At 35.6% G+C, this 17,182-nt stretch overlaps 1 protein-coding gene across 1 annotated transcript in view; it reads right to left on the bottom strand.

Moving 5' to 3' along the window:
• KCNH7 (potassium voltage-gated channel subfamily H member 7) overlaps positions 1-17,182 on the bottom strand; it is a 602,696-nt gene that overhangs the window by 330,206 nt on the left and 255,308 nt on the right. The gene's annotated exons all lie outside the window — the stretch shown is intronic.

Below are 17,182 nucleotides of genomic sequence, written 5' to 3'. Positions count from 1 at the left end.
TCCATGTGTCATCGTAGAATGGGAGTTCACTAGCCAGTAATTGGCATTATTTTGCCTATAATGTCAGAGGTAGAGACAAATCAGAAACAACTGGAAGAGGCTTTAATATTTCCTGGTCTGAACCATTAACCTACCAGATGTGTGGAAGGGGAAGGACTAGGCAACCCCATACCCAACTAGAAAGAATGAAGAAAATTTGGAATATCCTGTATGTGTCACTTTTAGGGAATAGCCTTTTAGAAGAGGTAAAAGTAATTCCCTTTCTTTTGCTGTAGCCTGAAGATCATCATGCCCGAGGTTTCCCCAACCTCTCAGTTGTGTTGATTGCTCCCTCCCTCTCCCCCCACAACAATCCTTGACTATTGTCACTCTGGATGCATGAGTGTCTTGCCTTTGGTTATCCTTGAATTTTCCTGGGTATCTTATTTTAGCCTCATGTTCTTCTCCTTTTGTGAGTTGAAGTGCACATGTAATAAAAGCATAATGCTACCAGCATCCCTGGACAACCTGCCTCTTCTGTGAAAGCCTCCTAATTCCCCAAAGCAGCTGCAACAGATTGAGACATGGAATACTGAAAGAAATGGTGAGTGTAATTGATAAGTCACTTGTGGTGAATTTTTAAGTTATAGAGAACATGAGATATATGACAGAACTGTTAATAGCCCCCCACCTTCTTTCCTTCCTTCCTTCTTTCCTTCCTTTTTTCCTTCTTTCCTTCCTTCCTTTTCTCTCTTTTTTCTTTCTTCTCTTCCTCATGTTCCTCCTTCTCCTTTTCATCCTCTCACACCTGTCCTCCTCTTCCTTCATCATCATCATCATCATCATCATTGTCATCACTGTTGTGAGAATAGGCATCCTTGATCCAAGTTAGCTTGACTTAGATATTGGGCAACATTCTAGAATGTGTAATTCTAGGAATGATTTGTATTGACTTAAAAAGGGAAGAAGAGATTACAAAGAGTCAATGTGTGTGTGTGTGTGTGTGTGTGTGTGTGTGTGTGTGTGTGTACATATATATGGCCAAATTAGTTCTTTGGCAAAAATGACAAAAAATGGAAATAGTCAATATTGGAAGGGTTATAGCACACTAACAAATCATTGGTGGAGTTGTAAATTTGTATAAATGTTTCGGAAAGCAATTTGGAATTTTGCAAATAAAGTGAGTAAAATGTCCATACCCTTTAACCCAGAGACTCCATTACTGGACTTATACCCCAAGAGGGCTAATGATAAGAAGAAAGTCTTTATTTACACCAAAATATTTATAGCATTACTTTTTGTGATAGCAAGTAATCAGAAACAAAGTAGATGCCCATCAATTGGGGAACGGCTAGACAAATTGTTGTACATGAATTTAATGGAATATTACAATTCTGTAAAAACAAATGATGAATGTGATAAACATAGAGAAGTATGGAAAGATCTACACAAATTGATGTGAGTGAGGTGAGCAGAAGCAAGAAAATAATATGCACAATGACTGTAACAATATAAATTGAAAGGATAACCACACACATCACAAAATCAAAAGTGAATGTGGCAAAATTACAAAGATCAAATATGAATCAAATGAAGGCGGATAACAATATATTTTTATTGTAGGAGGAGGTTCATAGGTGTTTTGAGCACTGTGTGCAAACACATGTTTTTGGACCTTTTTCAGTATATTGATCAGTTTTGTCCTTGACCCTCTCCTATCCCAATGTATTTATTAGTGGCTTAGTTGAAGGCAGAAGTAGCATTCTTATGAAAATTGTAGATGAAACAAAGTTGGGAGAGAGATCTAACACATTAGATAGGTGTGTCAGAATCCAAAAAGAATTTAATAGGATATTTTGGGGGCAAGCTAAGATGAATTTTAATATAAATACATATTTTATTATGCTATACCCATAGGTTAAGGAAAAAATGAATTGTACAAGTAAAGGATGAGGGAGGTCTACTAGATAATAGTTCCTGTGAAGAAGGACTAGGTATTTTAGTGGGCTTACAAGTTTAATATGAATCAACAATGTTATATGGTAGCCACAAAAGTTAACTCAGAACAACAGTGTTCAGAACAAAAGAAACAAGCATTATACTGTACTTGATACCCACTGAAATATATCTGGAGAATTGTGTGCAGCTTGGGAAGTCGTATTTTAAGAGGGATGTTGACAAACTGGATCATATCCAGAGAAAGGTTTCAGGATGCGAAGAACTATAAGGATTAGTTAGGAATAATAATATAATAATGAATAAGAAGAGGAAGAAATTTTGTGTTTAGCCCAGAGAAGAAGAGATTTGGTGCCTGTGTGAGTAGGGAAGAGGGTTGGTACATGATACCTATATTCAAATATTTAAAACATTATTATGTGAAAGATGAATTAGATTTAAAAAATGTCCCCAGAGGACAGAACTAGGGGCAATGAGTCACTGAATCTTATGACTTAGGGCTGCAAGGGACTTTAGATATCATCTAGTTTAACCCACTCATTTTATAGATGAGAAATCTGAATTGCAGTGAGGCTATGTGACTGGCCCACAGTCATATAGATAGTTGGTCAGTCAACCAGTATTTATTAAGCTGTTACTATGTGTCAGGCACTGGGCTAAGCACTGGAGATACAAGGAAGGACAAAAAACAAATAATCCAAGTTCTCAAGGATCTCACAATATAATGGGGGAGAAAACATATAAACATCTACATACCAACAAGATAAATACAGAAGAAATTGGGGGTTATTTCAGAGGGAAAGCACTAAAATCAAGGAGTAAATAGCATAGTTGGGATTCAAACCCATTATTTCCAGTGATTAACAAAATGATTAGCACATAGTAGACACTTAATAAATGCTTAATAATTGATCAGTTGATCAAGAATTTGATCTAAGTGACCTCTGAGGCCCTTCCTAATACTGAGTCTATCAATTTTGATGTTTCTCAAAATGAGAAGGCAAATTAAGAATGTGTTATTTATTTTAAAGAAAATTAATATATGCAAATTGTATTTTTTGCATCAAATAAATGAGATGATTTATTATTATTATTATTAACTTGAAAAAGTGATAAACTATAAAACAAATATAATACTACAATTTTATTTAAATGGTAAGATTCCATTGAACATTTACTGATAAACTCAACTTTTAAAAATGATTCATTTTTGAAACACATTTATTACATAAAGTGATTTATTATGTAATGTGGACCAAGCAAATGCTAAACTAAGTTAAAGGATTACTTCTCTTCTTTTTATAGATTATAACTATCAGAACATAGATTTAGAGCTTGGAAGGAACTTAGAGATGTCTAAGATAACCCCTTCATGTTAGAGATGAAGAAACTAGAGCCAAGAGAGGTGGAAGATAATAACTGATATTTACACTTTTGAAAATGATTTATAAATATTATATCATTTGATCGTCACAACCACAAATACTTGTGAGATAAGCATTTTAGCCATTATTATTCATTCTCATTTTTCAGATGAGGAAACAGGCTCAGAGATATTAAGTGACTTGCCTATGGCCTCATAATTAGTGTTGGGAGCAAGACTTAAATTCAAGTCTCTCCTGCCTCCAAATCTACCACTACTATACTACATATACTCTCACAGAGAAGTTCAGCTCAGACATGAATCTTGTGCTTCCTATCAAATAATGATGCCATTCTTGTTATATGCTTTTTAATTCACCCTAATATAATCTGAATTTAGTGAGGTGGTGGTGGTGGTGGTGGTGGTTGGGAAGGTAAGAGAAATATTTTATTGGATTCAGTATGTGGTCCACTAAGGCTTTTGGATCTTTTTCTGAAGTACTTGTATGTAAGAGAATCACTTTCAAACTTGTATTTGTTTAATACCACTATGTGGAACAATGTGTTGTTTTCCATAAGCTATTCATGGAGACACTTTAAAAGTTATCACTTCTTAAGTTAATGAAATTTTCATTCATTCAGTAAGCATTTATTGAACACCTATCATATACAAGGGCTTCAAAATTTAAGGTTTTTCAAAGTTTATATTAGGAAAAATATACCATTCTAACACTCACAATTTCATTAGATAATTGTTTAGTCATGTTTTTTCTTCTCCTTAAAGAAGAGAACATGGAACCCAAAGTTTTAAAAATAAATGTTAAAAATTGTTTTCATATACAACTGGGAAATAACATATACAGGCAATGAAGTATAGAAATCTATCCTGCCTTACAGGAAAATAGAAGGGGAAGGGGGTAAGAGAAGGGGGGGTAATAGAAGGGAGGGCAGATTAAGGGAAGGGGTATTCAGAATGCACCCCATCTTGGGGTGGGGGGGAGGGGCAAGATGGGGAGAAAATTTGGAACTCAAAATCTTGTGGAATGAATGTTGAAAACTAAAAATAAATAAATTAATAAATGTTTAATATGTAAAAAAATAAAACAAATAAAAAAAGAAAACCCAATACATAAAAATCTGAATTCTTAGAAGGTAAGTTTTAACACGTTATATCTCAAAAGATTTTTTGGAATCATAGATTATCAGAGCTGAAGATATTCATGGCTGCAGAAACTAAGATTCAGAGACATGAAATAACTTGGCCAAAGCCACAGAGTAAGTCAATAGCAGAACCAGGATTATAACCGAGGTCTTACTAACTGCCAGTCCAATATTCTTTAGACTGCCCAGTAATCTCTAATCTATGTGATTTGGCTTTTACATAAGTTTTCTGGAAAAGTTGTACAGTGAAATATACCTGTACTATCCAGAGCATTAAGTAGGGTTTACATTTATGTTTGGGGGAAAGGGAACTGTCCATTGCCATTTGAAATCATAGAAATAATTTTCTTATTTCCATTTAAGGAATGATGATTCATTAAGGAAATGAACCTTCCGGAGGTCTTTTCCCCATTTTTATAATTCTTACATGAATAAGAATCTGAATTGAACATCTTGTTTTTCAATTTCTATTTTTCTCTTTATATGTGACATATCATTGAGAATACAATAACATGCCATTTATAAAATCCCTGTTACATGTAAAGTAATTCTAAATGTGTAATAAAGAAGATGACACATTGTAATGCTCACCATTGTATAGACCTATTCTGTAAGGAAATATTTAAAATTTTGTTCAAAAAATTTCTATTGTAGCGGGTATTATTTCTTTAATTTATCAGATACATTGTTGAAAATTATAATTTTATGGAAAAAAATAAAAATCGTGTTCTTTCTCCAAAAAAAAGAGAGAATAAACATGCCGATAGATGTCCCCTCCTCCATCCCTGTTCCTGCTTAAGATGCATATACTCAGCATATATATAAAAGCAAACAGCACTTGACTTTGAAATAATAAACATGCCTATGATATCATTATAGATAAATGGAGTACCCATAGAAAATGCCACATCAAGTGAGCTCATTGTGTGTGTGTAAGTGTTTGACAGATACAATTTTATAGGAATACAAAAAAAATTATTCAAATAACATCTAGAAAGGGAGAAAATGAACTCAGTGTCCCTTAATCTGAATATAGAAATTGATTCTGTAAGCAGGTGCTTGTTTGGGCTAGGTGATCTAGCAGCCAGGATGTTTTAAAAGAATAAGAAATCATGTTTACATAGTTATAACTCAAGCCTCAAAAGGAAATTGCCTTCAAATTCCTTGGTACCCAGGACCACAATCACAGAAATGGAACACAATGGTTCTCTCTCTCCATATGAGATTGGAAGAAGATAGAAACTAAAGCAAAGAGTGATTCGAGTTCTCCAGTGTCTCAGGACTATCTGGCCTGCTGAAGAGTTCACTTAGAAGCTGCTTATCCCATGATCCAGTCCCACCTCTGCTCAGCTGCCAAAGTGATACTCCTAAAGCAAAGGTTTTATCATGTCACCCCTTTGCTTAATGGTGCCCTTTCCTACCTTTGATATATTCCTTGTATAATACTGGCCTTCTTTCTGTTCCTTCCACATGATACTCCATCTCTAGATTGTGCTTTTCCACTGGTTCTCTCCCATCTCGAAAATATTCTCCCTTCACACCTCTGCCTCATGGCTTCCCTGGCTTCTTTAAAGACTCAGTTAAAATTCTGCCTTCTGAAGTAGGACTTTCCTGGTCCCTGTTTCCTGTCCCTTCCCCCTCCTCCTAGTGCCTTTCCTTTCTGATTACTTCTCATTCATGCCATACGTATTTTACATATACATAATTGCTTGTGTGTTGTCTCTCCCATTAGAATGTGACTTCCTTGCAGATGGGCACCTTTTTTTTTGTCTTTCTTTTTATCTCTCCAAATTAGCATAGGGCCTGGCACACAGAGAGCACTTTAAAAATGCTAGTTGAACAATTGGTTGGGAATGGGAGGTAAGGCTCAGGATGGCTGTCACCATGAAGAGGCAGTGTGCTTTCCTTAAAATGTTGGTCCATATTTGTTTTGCATTAGTTATACCTCTGGCTTTTCTTGCCGCTCACCTTGACCAGTTTGATCTCTGATATGTCTTTGTTGTTTCAATCATTTCAGTCATGCCCTACTCTTTGTGACCTCATTTGGGATTTTCTTGGCAGAGATACTAGAGTGATTTGCCATTTCCTTCTCCAGTTTATTCTACAGATAAGGAACTAAGGCAAACAGGGTTAAGTGACTTGCCCAGGTTCACACAGCTAGTAAGCGTCTGAAGACAGATTTGAACTCAGGAAGATGAATCTTCCTGACTCCAGCCCCTGCGTTCTATCTACTCTGCCACTTAGTGGCCCCCGATATGTCTTAGGACCCTGGTTTTGGGTTAGTTAATCCTGTGTATCCTGTTCCGAATCTTGGTCTTTTACCCAGACCTCACCTCCTGTGTGATACCAATAAGTCATTTCTTCATCTGTTGGTCTCATAGGATCATACAGCATAAGATCGTTGGTTTATAGATGGAAGGGAGGTCAGAGGCCATCTAGTGCAACCCCTCATTTTACAGATGAGAAAATGGAGGTAAGGAGGTCATGGCTGGCACAAGTTCACACAAGTAATCAATGTCAGAGGTGGTATTTGAAACCAGGCACTCTCACTCCAGAGCTCGTGTTCCCAGGTCTGATGAGTCATTCAGACTCAACTGGGATCCATCTTCATAGTGTCTTAGATGATAACTTTTACTAGCTGTAGCTGCTTGCTCAGCGACCTAGAATTCATTTTCATCTTTTCACTTCCTTCACCTCCTATATTGAATCAATTGCCAAGTCTTGTTGACTCCATTTCCTCAATCATCCCAACTCATCGCCTTCTCTTTCCTGATCCCACAACCGCCTTAGACTCCAGACAAATCGGCCTCCTTGCTATTCCTCATATGCAGCCTCTGTGCCTTTGCACAGGTGTTCCTCTATTCCCAGAAAGCTCTCCCTTGTCACCTCTATCTCTGGGAATCTCTGGTTCCCTTCAAGTATCAGCTCAAGTTCCACGTCCTTTGAGTGATGTTTCCTGATTTTTTGATGTTTCTTTGAGATTAAACACCATATATTTATTTTCTATATCTTCGCCAATTTTATCATCTTTGAAATGGGTATAATAATAGCATACCTGCCTTCCAGGGCTGTTGTGAGAATCAAATGAGATGATAATTGTAAAGTGCTTAGCACGGTGCCTGGCACATAGTAAGTGCTATATAAAAGTTATCGTTATTGTATATTATTATTATCTTGTATATTTCTTATTTGTGTACATGTGTCCCTAAAGAGAATGTAAACTCCAGGAAGGAAGGGAATATGTCACTTTTGTCTTTGTATCTCCAATGCCTAGGGTACTGCTTGATACACAGAAAGGGCTTAATAAATGTTTGTTGTCTGTTTAATTGATTGCTTATCACTCCAGATCTCAGGGCTAGCAGGGATTTCAGAGTCCATCTAGTTTAACTCCCTCATTTTATAAATGAGGATGCTAGATTTCAGTGCCTTTCTCAAGGACATCCTGTCAATGTGTGCCATACGTGACTTTTGTTCCCAGGTCCTCAGGCTCCAGAACTAGACCTCATTCTACTATATCGTGTTATCTCCATGGTTATCTCTAGGAACCAGTGCCGCAAGGCATAACAACTGATTCAGTATTAAACATAGTGACAGTCAAATGCTTAGGATAGCAATTGATAAATGACCTGGGACCTAATGGGGTAGGGGTAGGAATGAGAGGACAAAAGAATGAAGTGAGGCAAGGATCACCCATGACTCTTGGTCTCAGGTACATGCCGGTTCAGCAAAGCTAGAGTTATAGCTGGTTAATTAGGAAATCAAATTGCCTCTTCTAAGTGAAGAGATGAGTTGCTTGCATCCCCATATAGAACATTTGGATACTACAGATAGATTGGGTATTGTTGCAATTTGGTTTTGAAGATGATACTGACAATAATAAATGACATTTACATAGCACTTTAAGGTTTGCAAAGCACTTTACACATATTATCTAATTTGATTATCAAAACAATCAAATGAGGTAGGTACAGTTATTATACTGATAAAGAAAGATGTTTAGAGGCTTGCTCAGGGTTACATGGTAATTAAGTAAGTGTTTGAATAAGGATTTGAACTCTGGTATTTATGACTCCAAGTCCAGTGCTTGCTTTATCCACTACTCCCCATGCAATGTGTTACTAATACTGTCAAACAAAATATAAAATCTGCCTCGGTTTCCTCATGTGTAATTTGAAAATATCAACAGAAATGCCTTTTTCTTTTGTGAAACTTGTTCTATGTGTGCATATACTGTATGGACAAGATGAAGATCAAATAACTATAACTTAATTTATAGATTAAATCTTCCATTAGCGGACTTGAATTTATAGACTGGTCTCCATTTCCTGGCAGGTAGGTGGCGCAGTGGATAGAGTGCTGGGCTTAGAGTCAGGAAGACTCATCTTCCGTAGTTCAAATGTGGCCTCATACACTTACTAGCTGTGTAACCCTGGGCAAGTCACTTAACCCTGTTTGCCTCAGTTTTTGCCTCTGTAAAAAATGAGCTGGAGAAGGAAATGGCAAACCATTTCAGTATCTCTGCCAAGAAAACCCCAAATGGGGTCATGAAGAGTCAGACACAATTGAAACAAACCAACAACAAAATTCATTCCCTAATCTGGGCAAGTCTAGCATAGTAGATAAGACATTCCTGTAATGCTTTCAAATAACAAAATTTTTAAATAACAAATTTGCAACAAAATGAAATTCTGAATGTCAAATTTCAAGTATCAATTGCAAAGATAAAGATGGTAAAAAAAAACAAAACCTTGAAAAAATATTACCAAACTTAATCCAATTGTATAATGGAGATCTTGATATTTGGGCCCAGAAGACTCTTACATAATGGTTTGAAATATCTGGATGAAAAGTCCTGTATAAACACAACATTTTATAATGTTTATAACTCACATGAAAAGATCTCATAAAAAAAATCATAGTCTCCTAAATTGAAGAAGCTTCTGTGAAGACTCCATTGGGAATAATGTACCTCAGAATGGGCATCGTTAGCATAATGAAGGGAAACACAACAAGAGATGGAATTATTGTGGTGTGTGAGGCGACCTGTGTGCCTGAGAGCCGGGAAGATGAAGCCAGTTTGGTGACTAATGATTACTATGAGGCACATGTTCGGTCATAAGATCTAGAAACTGCTCTCAGCTCTCAAGGTTGTAGAAGGTGAACAGCCCCATCATTATGTGTAAGTCTTAATCACTATTCTCTTGTGAATAGCCAAGTTTAATCCTCAATTATCTCTGCATTCGTTATTTTTATCAGTATTTATGACTTTTATGTTTGTAAGTTTACTATGCAATAATATTTTGTTTAACCTGCATAATGTATAATACATACAACATTCTGGGGGAGGGAGGTGACAAGTATACTTTTCTTTATATTAAATATATTATTTATATATTATAAATATATTTCTATATATTATGTAAATACAAGTCCAATGTAATTTCAATGGATGAAGTTGGATGATTTTCTAGTTTTGCTAGGTGAGCTTAATTCCTTTCCTTACTCTCTTTTTTCCTTTCCATACCTAACAAAGTACAGACAATTATTGTTTTCAACTTTTCTAGAAAACTCTATGTAATTATGTGAAAAGAGTGGTCACTTCTTTTGACCCTGGGATCCTACTGTGGGCACATAACCCAAAAAAGAGTAAACAAAGAAAGGTTCAATGTATACCAAAATACAGCTGTACTTTTTTGTGGTAGCAAAGAACTAGAAACAAAGGAGGTGTCCATTGCTTGGAGAATGGCAGAACAAATTGTAGTTATGTTTGTAATAGAATATTATTGTTCATATAAAGAATTTTGTAAATATAAATTTTTAAGGATATAGAGAAAATGAACCAATGAAGAATGAAATAAGCAGAAACTGAACAATATACATAATGACTATAACAATGCGAGGGATAAGATCATTAATGGAAAAAAAAGAAAAAAGTGAAACAAAGGCCAATGATATATAATTATAATGACCAATATTGGCCTTGGAGAAGAGATAAGCAAATGGATTTCTCTCTCTTCATTGGAGAAGTAAGGAACTATAGGTATAGAATGTTGTGTATACCATTAGATGAGGTCTTTGTACCAGCAAATTCCTTTATTGTTTTTCTTTATCACGTGGGAAAATACATTTGGAGTGGGGCGGTGAGGAGAGATATAAATGGAAATGACTCCATGGTAAGAAACAAAAAGCATCAATAAAGTTAAAATAAATAATTTTTAAAAGAAAAAATGGTCACTAAAAAGAAGTCAGACTTTGAGTAACTGAAAAACCAACAATGATCCCTGAAAATTGATGGAATAGATTATTCTGCCTTGGAACACAAAGTTGTCCAGTCATATCCAACTCTTTGTGACCCCATTTGGAGTTTTCTTAGCTAAGATACTGGAGTGGTTTGCCATTTTCTTCTCCAGCTCATTTTATAGGTGAGGAACTGAGGCAAAGAGGGATCAGTGATTTGCCCAGGGTCACATAGCTAGTAAGAGTCTGAGGGCAGATTTGAACTCAGGGAGATGAGTCTCCCCGGCTTGAGGTCTGGCACTGTGCCACCTAGCTGCCCCTATTGGAAAGAAAGACACAGCGTCATATTGTATTTATTGTCAAACTCAGTCACTGTCTTTGTTATTTGTGCCTAACTATTTTTCATTCTTACAAGGGACTATTCATTCCTGAAGATGGATAGGGAATGGCTATATTTGAAAATCACTGTGCTACAAGAACCAAAGTCATCAAGACAATGAATTTTTTTAATGGAGTGTGTGACCTCCACAGGAGAGATTCCCTTGAGGACAGATACTCCTACTTGCAGACAATGTTGTTATGACTGAATTGAGCCCCAGAATATTAGGGAGCATTTTTAGTGACATCTGACATTTTAGTGACATTTAGTTACTCACGAAATCTTTCACACTGGAAAAACCAGGTAGAAGAAGAATTAAAATTACTCAAATTAAGACATGCAGTTGGACAGGCAATCCATTGATTTAGTTTGTCAGTATATTTATCATGGAAAGATCTTACTAAGGGACAAGGAGTTGGGGCTCTAATGGCAACTAAGAGATTGGATTAGATCACATTTGTGAAATTATGTGGCACTTTTAGTGATTCCAAGCTGCTTCCTGGTTGAAAAGTTTTTTTTTTCAATAGCATAGTAGTAATAGCTTCCAAACATAGGATACATAAAATAATCTTAGAAAAATAAGAATTGTGGATGACCCAAAGAACAATAGAAAATAGCATGGTCAATGTGAGTGAGTTATCAGCAAAGATAGTTTTCAAAGAAGAAATTGTATCAAGGACATCATCAGGGACATTTATGATTGAAAAAGGAAGTACAAAAATCAGATATGGAAAATGAACGATGCCAACAAGTGGATACTCAACTATATATGATATCTGAAAAGAACTAGGAGAAAGCTGTCAATGTGTTGAGTAGATCCTATGTGGGAATTTATAGAAAGGATTCTCCATGGAGGATGAGGTAAAATGGATGGGTTGTCACCTTTACAAGAAGAAGGAAGTGCCACACTGGTGACATCATGAATTCATTGAAATGTTGAAAGATAATTTCTAAAAAGTTCATTGCTAGTGGAAAATTAATGAATTAAACACTGAAGAAATATTTATTGCAAGAAGAGAAAGGCAAAGAAAGGAAAAAGTAGTTGAACAAAAGACAGACAAAATAAATTCATTCATTCAGTCTTAGTCATGGGCACAGGATGCTGAGTCATATTACTTACACTATGTCTATGGAGAAATGTAAATATTTCTCATATCTTTGTTCAAATTTACCTTGGAGGCATATGACACATGAAGCCAAATTCCCTCAGTACCTAAGTGCACTGACTGCATTAAACACTATATCATCTCATGGGCCTCAGGGCTCAGGTGTCTTATAATCATGACAAAGATCTGTGATTGGCTGGTCAGTCCATCTGTTTGTGCTGTAATTGATTTGGCAGGGGCCTGGATATACTGAATGAATCTGAATGTCTGGCATAGAAAAACTCACTAGCATATTAGCAAAATTTCTGTAGGTGTTCACATGGTAGATATGATAAAAAAGTATCCATAATATTGCTGAATTAAGATTTTTTTCTGTTGGCTTTTCTCAATAAAATTATGTGCTTATTTACTGATTATAGTAGAAATTTTTAAAGTGAGCTTTGAACTGCATATGAACTTTGCTTATGAATATTAAATAATGTAAACTAATTTTGAAAGGTATTATTAATAAGTTGCAGAATTAGTGGCTATCAGAACCAATTTATGTTTTCTTTTATATAGACCAGTAATATTTCTTTTTATTTAGGAGACACTTAGGGATGTGTGGTTTCTTGGTGGTTAACATGGACAATATTTTCATTTCATAGTTACATTTTCAGGGGAACCATTTTATCTTGACGTATATGTCTGCTGACTGACCCAGGTGGGGGATCTAACTGCCTGAAGATATAGGGCAATGAATAAAAATTGTTTAAAATCCAAACAAGCAGAAAACCCAGTAAAGAATATGTTTCAAAACCTCTTTTTTTTTTTGAACATTTCAATTCAAAGGAAAATAAGTTCATTTCTCCTCAGTTTGTTTGAGTTGTTTGATATTTAAATCTCTATTTGACCTGGCCCTTTCCTATCTTTGGCTATCTTAAACATTACATTTCTCCTGCACTGTACTGTCCAATCAACCCATCAGTAAACATTTGTTAAGTGCCTGCTATGTGTCTAACACAGTGCTAAGTGTCCCTACATACCGCCCAACTTGCTGTTCCTCACACAAGACATACCATCTCCTCACCATTATACTGGCTGTCCTCCATGCCTGGGAACCATTTTTTCCTTATTTCCACTTCTTGTTTTCCTTCAAGGCTCAGATCAAGAGCCACCTTCTCTGTAAAGTCTTTCCTGATGACTCCAGCTGCTATATAGCCTTTTCTTCCCAAACTACTTTGTATTTCTTTGATCTATGTTCTGTATCTACTTATACATGTACAAGTTCTGCACCCATCCCCCTCAACCCAGGATATAATCCTCTTGAGGGCTGGGCTATTTCAATTTTTGTCTTCATATTCCCAGAGTTTAGAACTCTATCTGGCACATAAAACATAGAGGATTTCATTAGTATAGGGAATTCCTGATTGAGAAAACTTCCTCTTCCATTAAAGTTCAGCATATTCTCTACAAATTTTAGTCTTAGAGACCTAACTAGAGCATGGAGAAGTTAAATAACTTTTCCAGAGTAACTAACAGTCAGGGGGAGATTTGAACCCACATCTTCCTGGCTTCTATGCTACATCTCTATCCACTATACCATATTGCCTATTTCTTGGCATATAATAGACACTTAATAAATGCTTATTGATTGATTGAATGCCACATGAAGATGATATTATTGGGATTTTCATGCTTTCAACAATCATCTGAGAGGTAGAAGGACTAAGATGAAGAAAAAGAATATTTAAAATGAAGCATTTTTCTAATTTCCATTTTTCAGAGTCGGTGACTTGTACTCTGGCTAATTATCAATAGGTCTAGATCTAGAGGTTCTGTAGTCTCTAGAGTTAGGGCTATGAATAAGGGGTGGGGTGGTATGTAAAACAATTTTTACTTTGGAATGCAACATTTAGAAGGCACCAATAACACTTGTACTCCTTTAAGCAGAAATAATAGTGAGCAAGAATGAGGATTGGGACTGGACCCCTAATTGCACATTTAGGGATCTCTGCTGCCATGAGGTCTTTTTTCCAACTAAATTTGTCTCAAAAATGATTTAAATACACTTTTGTTTCTGCTTTTTCTGGCACCAGAATCATTAGTTATACACATCTCTGCCTAGAGTTCATTCACTGGGTTGGCTTCTGGCTTTCTTGTCTTGAAGGTTGCATAGCCAATATAATAGCTGGATAAAGAACTTGGTTAAGCATCTCCAGTGTTGGAGTGGCAATTCTTTTCAAAGGTTCCTAGATTTAGAATCTGGGAAAACAAAACAAAACAAAACAAAACAAAAAACCTTAGAGGTCATCTAGTCCAGCCTCTCATTTAATAGATAGGAAATAGATAAGGATCAGATAATTTAAGAGACTTATCTCTCAGGTTCTGACTCTGAGTTGGGATTCTAAGTTGGGTCCTCTGTTTTCATATCCATTTTCCCCCCTTGTTTTCCTGGGGAGTGAGGTAAAAGCTGCTAAGTGAGTACTTGAATCTTCATTGTAATGGTATCAAAACCTAGCTTTTCTGACTCTATACTGGTCCTCTCTTCCCAATAGACCTGCAGCTGTGTACAAGGTTACGTGGGCAAAGCAATCTTGCATGATGGGTAAGGAGAACTATTCTTTTCCTTGTAGGATTCATGAGAATAATTTTAAAACAGGCCTCCAAGGATTCATGAGTTAAAAGCATTTGTTTACATTTCTAAATGTTACCTGTTTTAATTGATGATGCACAAATGATGAAATTTTGAAGCAGACATTTTTCTTTTATTCTTTTATTTTGATTCAACTCCTCAACTTCTTCATTTCTCCTCTTTCATGTTTTTCTATGCACTTTTGGGCTTGCCCTTTTTTTCCCTTTCTACCTTTTGTGACATTCTTTCTATGATTCTCTGTGGTCTAGTGTTGTTTCTCATCTATTTTTTTCCCCCTGACAGTTTCAGATATTTTTTTCTGTTGCTATAGCAATGCCTACCAATGCAGGTGAGCCAGAAATGAATTCAAGAGATTCTATTTCCAGAGTAAGCTTTTGCCTTTTCACATTTGCTTTGTAGGGCTCAATGTTTTTAAACAGTACATCCTTTAAAATAATTATTGAAAAGAAAATTGTGGAATAATATCCCATGTATTCACTTTCTGTACTCACTCACAGACAGGAAAATGTATGTTAGCTTATCATTTGAAATGAACTACTGTCAATTGGCTCTCCAAATTTACAGAAAAGCCCAATCATTTTTATTGATTTTAATTCTTCCAGTTTTCACTGATGTGGTATTTAGTGACCACACATCAGTTACTGGCAATGTTGTGTTTCTTTTTGACTTCCTTCATTGCCATTCTTTCCTTCCTTTTCTTTTCTTTTCTTTTTTTTTTCAGTTGGATGAGCTGATCTCTTACATCCTTTCCAGTTTTATCATTTTGTGGTTCTGTGACCTTAATGTTTGCTTTAAAGTTTGTGCTCTAGGGAATCAAATTTACTTTACATTGAAAATTCATCCTTATACTTTACTCTTTAAGTGCTTCTGCCCAGGATATCTTAACCTTTCTAGAATTTTTCTACAAATTGGCTAAAGCTCCCATCCCAATTAATTTCATAGAATAACTCCTTCTAAATTCCAACTAAGTTTCTGAGGTGGCAACGACATTGCCAAGATCTGATTGATTTATTGAATTTAAATTTATGTATTTTTCTGCACGAGCACTGAAATTAACTGTATTCTTTTCCAGCAAAATAAAGTTAGTATCACATGCCTTTATTCATTTATCCAGGGTATGCGAAGAAGACCATACTACTTGAATTGAGAGGAATTATTTCTGTGTTTCTAGCATTTTTTTTCAAACTGAGGGAGACCTTAAGTTCCAAGGGAGAATTATGAGACATCAGTTATTAACCTATAATACAGTTATGATACTTTTTAGTACATTTGTTTAGACAATGCTGCATTGGCATTTTTTGTTACTTCTCAACCTTCTCCTGGTTTTCCCCTCCCCATTTGGACTTCTTTTCAGGCCCTCGAGTATTCCATAGAGAAAAAGAGGAAGGAAAAGGTAGGACCTGGGAGGGAAAGGGAAGAATTTAAATGCATGCATGGATTGGTCCACTGCCCCAGTGAGAATTTTAGAAGGTGAACTTCCTATCTTCCAACAGAAGTCCTGAGAGCCAAGAGGCTAAGCCAAAAGTCACAATTATTTCCACACCAGAGAACAGGGTGATTAATCATTTCCTTAACATTCTCCTGTGTGAAACTGTTAAGAATTTCCAGTGCTTGGATCTCCAATCAAAGTCAGAGAAATTTGCTAGGGGAGGGGATGGAAGTGGATGGAAGAGAAAGAATGAACAATGGATAAAACCAAAAAAAAATAACTATTTTCTTATGTTTACATATTTAGTATTGCCTGGTACTGTATTGGGTGGTATCAATGAATGATTCAGCCATTTGAGAATTCAAGGAATCAATTAAATCAATTGAGAATTGGATCCCAAAATCTTCTTTGAGTTAAGTATATATCATACATCTTCAAGGTCATCTATTTAATTGTTATTTTGGCAAAGTAGAGAAGAGGTTTTTTTTTTAATATAGTGAATAAATTCCACCAAGGTCTAGGACTAAGTTTTACATCTAATAATGAGCACTTAAAACCAAAACAAAATATTCCAGGGACCAAATAGAATATGTGATAGATACCTTTTTATTCTCCCTTATATTTTAATTTCTGAAGTTTCTGATGATAGGGTAATGACCATAAATGTTATATATCGTTGTGTCTAGCATAGTGCAAAAGAAATTCATTGTGTGAAAGAAATGTTCACGAGAGCTACATCAAATAATGCTGTGAAATAATCTTCAATTTTTGTTAAATTAATATATTTGACTATCTTTCCTTCAGATTATTATTTTTGCTTCAAATTATTACAAGACAAAAGGGAAGAAACAAATTATTAGGTAAATGAGACTAAGATAGTTGTTCAGAATATATGCATTCTACTTTCCTCCCAGAAAACCCGTAGTTAACACATTGCA

Source organism: Vombatus ursinus, unplaced genomic scaffold (assembly GCF_900497805.2).
Source record: "Vombatus ursinus unplaced genomic scaffold, bare-nosed wombat genome assembly UNPS02014779.1, whole genome shotgun sequence".
In the NCBI taxonomy this organism is placed as follows: Eukaryota; Metazoa; Chordata; class Mammalia; order Diprotodontia; family Vombatidae; genus Vombatus; species Vombatus ursinus.
The sequence above is the reverse complement of the archived record's forward strand: the minus strand, read 5'-3'. Positions and strand labels throughout refer to the sequence as shown.